Raw genomic sequence first — 7,317 nt, forward strand, 5'->3', positions numbered from 1 at the left:
CTGAAATTTTAAGTGGGAACTCTTGATCTTTGTAACATGTGTGTGCATATTCTGCATTCCTCACTGAGTCATGGACTGCAGTATTTCACCACCAACATGGTGTGCTTTCCAATGCAGCAGAGACTTATTTTCTGTCCCACAGAGCTGGATATTACCTGCTTGCACACCTGAAGGAAGGTACAGGGTGACAGTTTAAGCAGTAGTGGCTTCTGAGCTCGTCCTGCTGGGAGAGCTGTGACTCCACACCTGCTGGAGGCTGTGCAAAAAATGCACAGAGGGAGAGATGTATTGACAGATACCTGAACAAGCTGGCCTTCCTAGAGAAAGGCAGTATGCTAAAAATTCCTTTAAAAAATCCTTTCATATTAGTCAGAGACAGACAGAGGCATAAAAGAATAGAGCAATGTAAGTCAGGACCCGAGTGACTGGGACTTTGGGGAAATCGTGCTGTCTAAGGTGATCTAGCATGATGGGTGTTTCGAGCTGAAAAGATCACCTCTTATGAAACTTTTATCTATAAAGGGGCTCTCATGCAAATTTGAGATTCTTCAGGGTTCAGATTTCTCATGTTTAACTAAACCAAGAGCTTAAGTTACTAGACTACTACATAAAAAATTGTTATCACGTTTCTTGTTGTGATCATGCAGAAAATCCTAAAAAACTCATATCACAGCTTGGTACATTTAAGGGGTGTGAGGAGTTTGCCTGAAAATATTGGGATGCTTATCTTGACCTCTGAACTATCTGAAGTGTTCCTGCTACCTTGAAGGCATCTGCATATAAAAATTAGTTTAATTTTGCTGTATAGCTTATATGTATTTGTCAGATTAACAGTAGCTGTGGCTTTTCTGGTCAAATAATTTAATTTTTTTTTAAACTATGAGGCAATTCACAAACTCATCAACTCCTCTAAACTACACAGTATTTCCTGAAAGACTTTTCTGTTGTTTTATGTGCAATAGAATTGTAATCACCTGTATTTAAATCTAATGGATTTGAAATAACCTACAGGCTTCCAGTTTAATGAGAGGTAGATTAATGAAAAAAGACCTTTTACCTCAGATTGCATGACAACATTTTCAAATTACATTCCTGAAACAGAGAATTCACTTATTCCAAGTAATTGGATGCTGACTAGGGTTAATATGTACAATGTCCTTAAATGAAAATGTTCTATTGTAAGTGGGACTGTATGATACCTGAGGCATTCTCAATAGATTTGGTTGGGCTCTGAGTTAATTATACTGCTTGCTATTTTTTGAATGAATTCAAGCATGAATTCTACACAGTAAAGATTGGGATAATTATATTCAATTCTGCTTGGTGCCCCGCTGAATGAATTGACCTTTTAGATAAAACTAGTCTCTTGAGAAGGAAACCTGAAGAAAGCCTGAACAAAGCAATGAGATGCAGCTGGGGGCTGGGGAAAAGCTTTAAATTTTTTTATTTTTTTTATTTTTTTTTTTTTGCAAATGCTTAAGTATTAGAAGAATCAGAAAGACTGATTTTTATTCATTAAAAAACTATTCTTGAGCTGGTGGTGATTTTTGATTGTGTACATAAAGTTATAGTTTAAAGGCATTGATTTTTCTAAGCTGTTTTCTCATCAGCAACAGGACTTAAGAGAAGCAGCAGCAGAGCACTAGAAAAGTTCAGTGTACGCAGGTGTTCAGCAAGGTGCCATAACCACATGCTGGGAGTGCAGCCGTGGTGCCAATAATGCTGTCAGCACGACTGGCTCTCCCCTTGCACTGGCAGCACTGAAGGAGGGTGGGGAGGAAGGGCAATGTTTTCAAAGCAGCTGCTTTAAAAGAGGGAAAGGACTCCCAAGGACCAGCAGAGCAGTTGCTCTGAGTGCAAACCTGCAGAGTGCCCTTTGAGGGCAGAGTGCTGTGTTAACCTGTCACCTGTTGCATTCCCATGTATTATGGAAACATCCAAAATTAACATGGAATATTTTCCTTCTTTTTCTTTTTTTCTCTTTCTCAGTTTTTCCGTTTTCCAAAAGTGGTTGTACTTACAACTTGTAATAAAGTGACCATTATATGAAATGTAGAAAAAGCATTGTTTTTCTTAGCTTTTTTTTTCTTTCTGTCTTTCTGATAAGTCTAAGATAAGTGCTTAGAATAATGAGATTCTGTGTTGGTGCCAGGTGATGGATACAGTTTTTTGAATTTTTTTTTGCACTCTACACATCTGTTTTCTCTGAGGGTGTCTACAAATAGCATGAAGTACTTCTGTAACTGCTCTGTGCACATTTTTTAAACTACTTTCACATGTAGTTGAAAGTTAGTCGAATTTATAGTGTAGGCATAGTTCTCTGTATAACACCAGAAATATATTTGTTTCTGTCACTTAAGCAAAAGTACTCTTTCAGTTTAGTCTTACAAAACTTCACTTGTGTGAGTAATTCTTCCCCTGCTGAATAGTTCTCTGTTGGTGCGATGTCAGTAAGGCAGCAGAATTTAGCCCATAATGTTAGCTGGATTTACGATAAGGGCAAATGTTTGTAACAACTTTTTTGATGGGGTTCCAGTCTCTTAAGCACGTACATTATCTGTTACTGATATATCATTTATGTAGAGAATACAGTTGTCACTCACTCCATTTAATTAGATTATGGATGCTAAATTATCTACTAACATAAAATGTGATTTTATACTGCAGATTACAAAGGTTTGAAGAAGTTTAATATGCTACTTTTTAATTGGTGAACAGTACCCTAAAGGATTCATATGGGGTTTTGTTTGTTTGTTTGTTTTTTACTGCAGTAAAATGTGAACATACTGCAATATTGCTGAAGACGGTTAGTTGCAAATGGGATTTGGGTCAGTGAAGTTGGCTAGGATTTATTTTGCATAAAACAGATCTAGGAGGTATAAAATGGTAAATATAGTAATCAAAGGCTTGTATTTTGGCAGTGAGATCACTGAGTTGAGAACTGAATATCTTCTGGTCTTTACACTCCAGTTTGCTACAGTCATTTAGGTAAATGAACAATGTGTGTATTGCAAATGGTTTCAAGTTTGTACTGACTATTAATGTCGAATAGCCCACTTTCTACTGTGTTTCCCAATCCATTAAATGAATAATCTTATATGTATAGGGTCTGTCACACCTTACTACATAAATTCTTTGCCTTATTTATGTCTGCATTTAGTTGTACAACTGGTAAGTCATTTGTTCAAAAGAAGTAAATGGTTGGTTTTGATCCTTGGACTGTGAAACAGGGATTCACAAAATGGCTATGGTCCTAATAAATTGACTGAAATTTTGGGAACAACTTCAAGGATCTTATTCGAGCATCTAAATTAATACCAAGTCCTTGTTTTTTCTGCATTCTTGGTTGTATTTTACTGTTGAAAGCTCAAGAGCTGTTAATTATAAGACTGCCTAGGAACACCTTTTGTGCCAACATTGGCTTCTGCTCTTGTTAAAGTAAAGGCTACACAAACAAATCCTATCCTTACCAGTAACTTGAAAGCATTGTCTGAATAGCCCATATTCTTGGTGGTGTTCTCCCAGATTTATCAGGAGTTCACTTTAGCTCTAGAATTAGCATATGCTTATGCTGTTTACAAGAGTAATTCAGTAGAATAAGTGATAAGCCAGGCCTTCTGATTATCTATCATGCACAAAATACCTGTTAGATGATTTCTACCTGGTGTAAGGCCAGATCCTGAGGCCTTGGTTCACACAAATGAGATCAGCAACAGTAGTTAATTATTACTGGTTGAAGCAAGGGCTGCAGTTCTGGATGCATTCAGCATGTAAGATTCAGGCACTCTAAATTCCTCTTCTCCTGTAATGATTTCCTCATCTCTCCTCAAATCAATGGGAGTTGAGGAGTTTTCACCTTCTGAATTGGGTTCTTCTTCTTGCTTAAGCCAGACCCTTGTGAACAATGTAGACTTGCACTGATCACTGGTGGGGCAAATGGACTGGCTTTCAAACAGCAGTTAGAAGCTTTTACAAGGGGACTCACAGTGAAGAAAAGTAAAGCCCCTTAACATCCTGCTAGGAGAAGTATTGGAGTTTCAGTTTGATGAGAGCTTTTGTTCTTCTAATCCTGTTTCCTTCCATAGTGTGTAGGACTGACTTTCATAACAATTATTTGCATGTCTGCCTGAGCTCATGGCATCCTCTGGCATAATGTTCAGTTCAGTTTAAAAGCTGTGGAAGAAAAGGAGCTAAAATGACCTGTGTTCTGTTGCCCTGTATGGAAGTATAATACCAGAGACTAATATAAGATGATTTTCTTCTTGGGTAAAAAATTACCTGCTTTGGTGAACATTATAATTCACAATTTTAAGGTTTCAGTGAGTGGTCCTTTCTTGCTACCTTTGTGACCATCCCTTGTGCCAGATTGAGCTGAGGGCCAAAATCCTTATTTAAGAAACACTGCATTCCCACCAATGTCAAGAAGAACAGATTGGTATAGAAGGGCATGTTTGAGGCCTGACCACAAAAGTATTTGCAGGATGCTACTTGGTCTGCATTTAACTAGAGAAAAGGCTTGGGACTTAAGCTGAGAAAAACCCAAATTATTTAACCACCAACATGGAAATTAAAGGGAAATGTAAGTTTTGCTTCAGTGAGAAATAGGGAGCTCTTGGAATTGACTCTGTTTTTATTGATACTAACTCTATTACTGAGGCATAAAAGTGAATTCTTTCATCTCTTAGTTCATTCAATACAAAGTTCAGATATTTGCTGCCATGGACCTGTTTCCTGTTTGTAGGCTTTGCTTAAGTGTGGCTCTGTAAAACATGCATTTAGAACACTTTGACTTCAGTTTCCTTTCTCTTCTGGAAACCAGTAAAAATGTGACAATAGGTACAGTGTCAAAAGATTCTTTCTGATCAGTTGCATGTTGACTTTTACAAATGAAAGATGATCTCAAGTCTGCTTTCATTAATACTGATTAATGCTCCGAGACACTGATTAATACTCACTGAGCTTAAGATAAATGAGGAGAGTTCAGCAATTGCTTGACTTGCTGTTGTTAAACGGCACAAATCCTTACTATTGTTTTGCTTCAGTTCTTTCATGGATCTTTCAGCCATGTTATAACAGGGGATCTTCTTTATTTCCCAAATGAGAAAAAATTTTAAAAAAATTTCTTTGTGAGATTGATAGCTCTAGATAACTGCAGTGATACTCAACAAAATTATACATGTAAATTGACCCCTAATCTCTGTTTTGCACAGGGAATCCCTGTAATAGAAGCTGAAGTAGATTTAGACACAGGGAACACTGAGTTCCATAGCAAGCGCTGTGCTGGGATATGTGGGAATAGAGCTAAGAACTGGAACAAAAATGTGTCTAGTTTTTATAACTTCCCCTTACAAGCCAATCTTATCTATCTCTGCTTCTCATTATAATGGTAAAGCTTTTCTTCATATTTCCACGTATATTTAATATCTGAATGTTACAGGGATTTGCACACAAACATCAAGGGAAATGAAACTCATCTTAATTCTTTGACTGATTTCATGGGGAATCAAATCACAAAAGTAGAGTCCAAAGCTTTAGTACCAGTATAGTTTATGTATATATATATATGTATATATGTGCACACACACACACATAACAGAGTGTCTGTTTTGCTTTTATGCTGCCTCACCTGTGCTAGTCTGACTGCCATGTGTGTGTTTCTAAAGTAAAGCGGAGGAGTTTCAAAAAGAGGTTGCAATATGTTTGCAAAAATAGACCAGTAAGTGTGAAATACATTGAAGCAAAAGTCATGTGAAAGCCATTTTCAGCAGCTATTTTTGTTTACTGACTGTTATTGACTTTTGAGGGTATCCTACTCAGAGATATTACTTTTGAGTAATTGGTGGACTTGGAGTACTGAACACGTCCTAAGAACAAAACCTGAAGCATCCCGTGCATTCTTGCTGAAAACTTGATGTATCTCTAGCTATTATTCATGGTTTTAGCCTTTGTAGACTTTCAAGAGCTTGTTCACACTCCATTAGGCAATTATGGAAAAGGATTAATTTTTTTTTCTTGAAGTTATGTATTTGGTTTTGGTCTTACAGCAACACGAAGCTCAAGGAGGTAGGCCATTGTTTATAGTTATAAGGCAGGGAGGGTTAAGTAATGACATTCTTATTAAACTTTTGATAAATTAAATGCAATAACGAATTTTCTTTTGTTCTTACCTATAGAAAACAATTGTAAGGTATTAACTTGTCATATAGATTTATGCACCTTAATAATTTTAAGCAAAACTTTTCAACAATTAAAATACTACTTTGATGAAATTAAATAACAGCATGAAGTTCTTTATGCCTTTCTTTGCCTTTTTTAGAACAACTTCTAAAAAAATTTATGATGGCAGATGTCTTGACAAAGATATTTGGAAAAAATGAATTATTATGTGCTGCTCCTGTGCTTTGTCTGTGACCCAAGAGGGGTGGATCTGTGGGACCAAAGCAAACGGTTGGCACTGATGTTATCCTATCTCTGTGTGATTGCTTGGAATGAGTGCCCATCAGTGGTTGGAGCACACTGGCTTCATTCCTGGAGTTTGTCTGTGTTTGATTTTATCCCCTTTTTCTTCTCTAAACCTGTTCTGTGATTGCTTCAAAAGTGGTAAACGGGGATGATTCACCTCAGAAGCACACTCTTGAGCCAAGCTGCAGCTTATTATGTAGGAGGTTATACAAGATGATTAATATGATCCTCTTGATCTTTATTACTTGAATTTTATTTAGTTTTTATGGCTGTAATGTAGAATCAGTTTTTTTGGAAAGAAGCTAGGTAAAGTGAAAACCAATCACACTGCATATTTGTCTTGGTGAAAGAGAAATGGAGGTAGTAAGGATGAATAAAAGCAATCCCAACCTCTGCTTATGACTTCTTGTGTGGGCAGAGAGATGATTTTGGATTCTTACCACCTCCCAGAACTTTCCCTGGGTATTACAAGGCTTTGTTTTCCCTCAGTTTTTTTTTCTGCTTGGTTTTGATCTATCAAAGTCCTTTGTATCAACTCTCCTCTCTTCTTTCTCTCTCTTCTTCCCCTCTCTTCCCCCAGATCTTCATAGAAAGCATTCTGTACAGAATTGTCCTTGAATATTTATTGGGAATAGGTGGAGGAAAGACTGGTTATTTAATTACAACTAGTAAGCAGTTTGCTCCTTATAAGAGTTATGCTTTTACCTTCACTTTTTTTAAGAGGTGTAAGTATGTTTGGAACATAATGGAAGTGCTTTAAGAAAACAGATTAAGGGAGTGTTGTATAATATAGATGCAAAAAAATATTTTCATGTGCAGTTTTACTAACTGCACATATAGGGGCTAAATATCCCC

The sequence above is a fragment of the Empidonax traillii genome, unplaced genomic scaffold, assembly GCF_003031625.1.
Source record: "Empidonax traillii isolate 1590-97213 ecotype Southwest subspecies unplaced genomic scaffold, ASM303162v1 scaffold59:size1551110, whole genome shotgun sequence".
Lineage (NCBI taxonomy): Eukaryota > Metazoa > Chordata > Aves > Passeriformes > Tyrannidae > Empidonax > Empidonax traillii.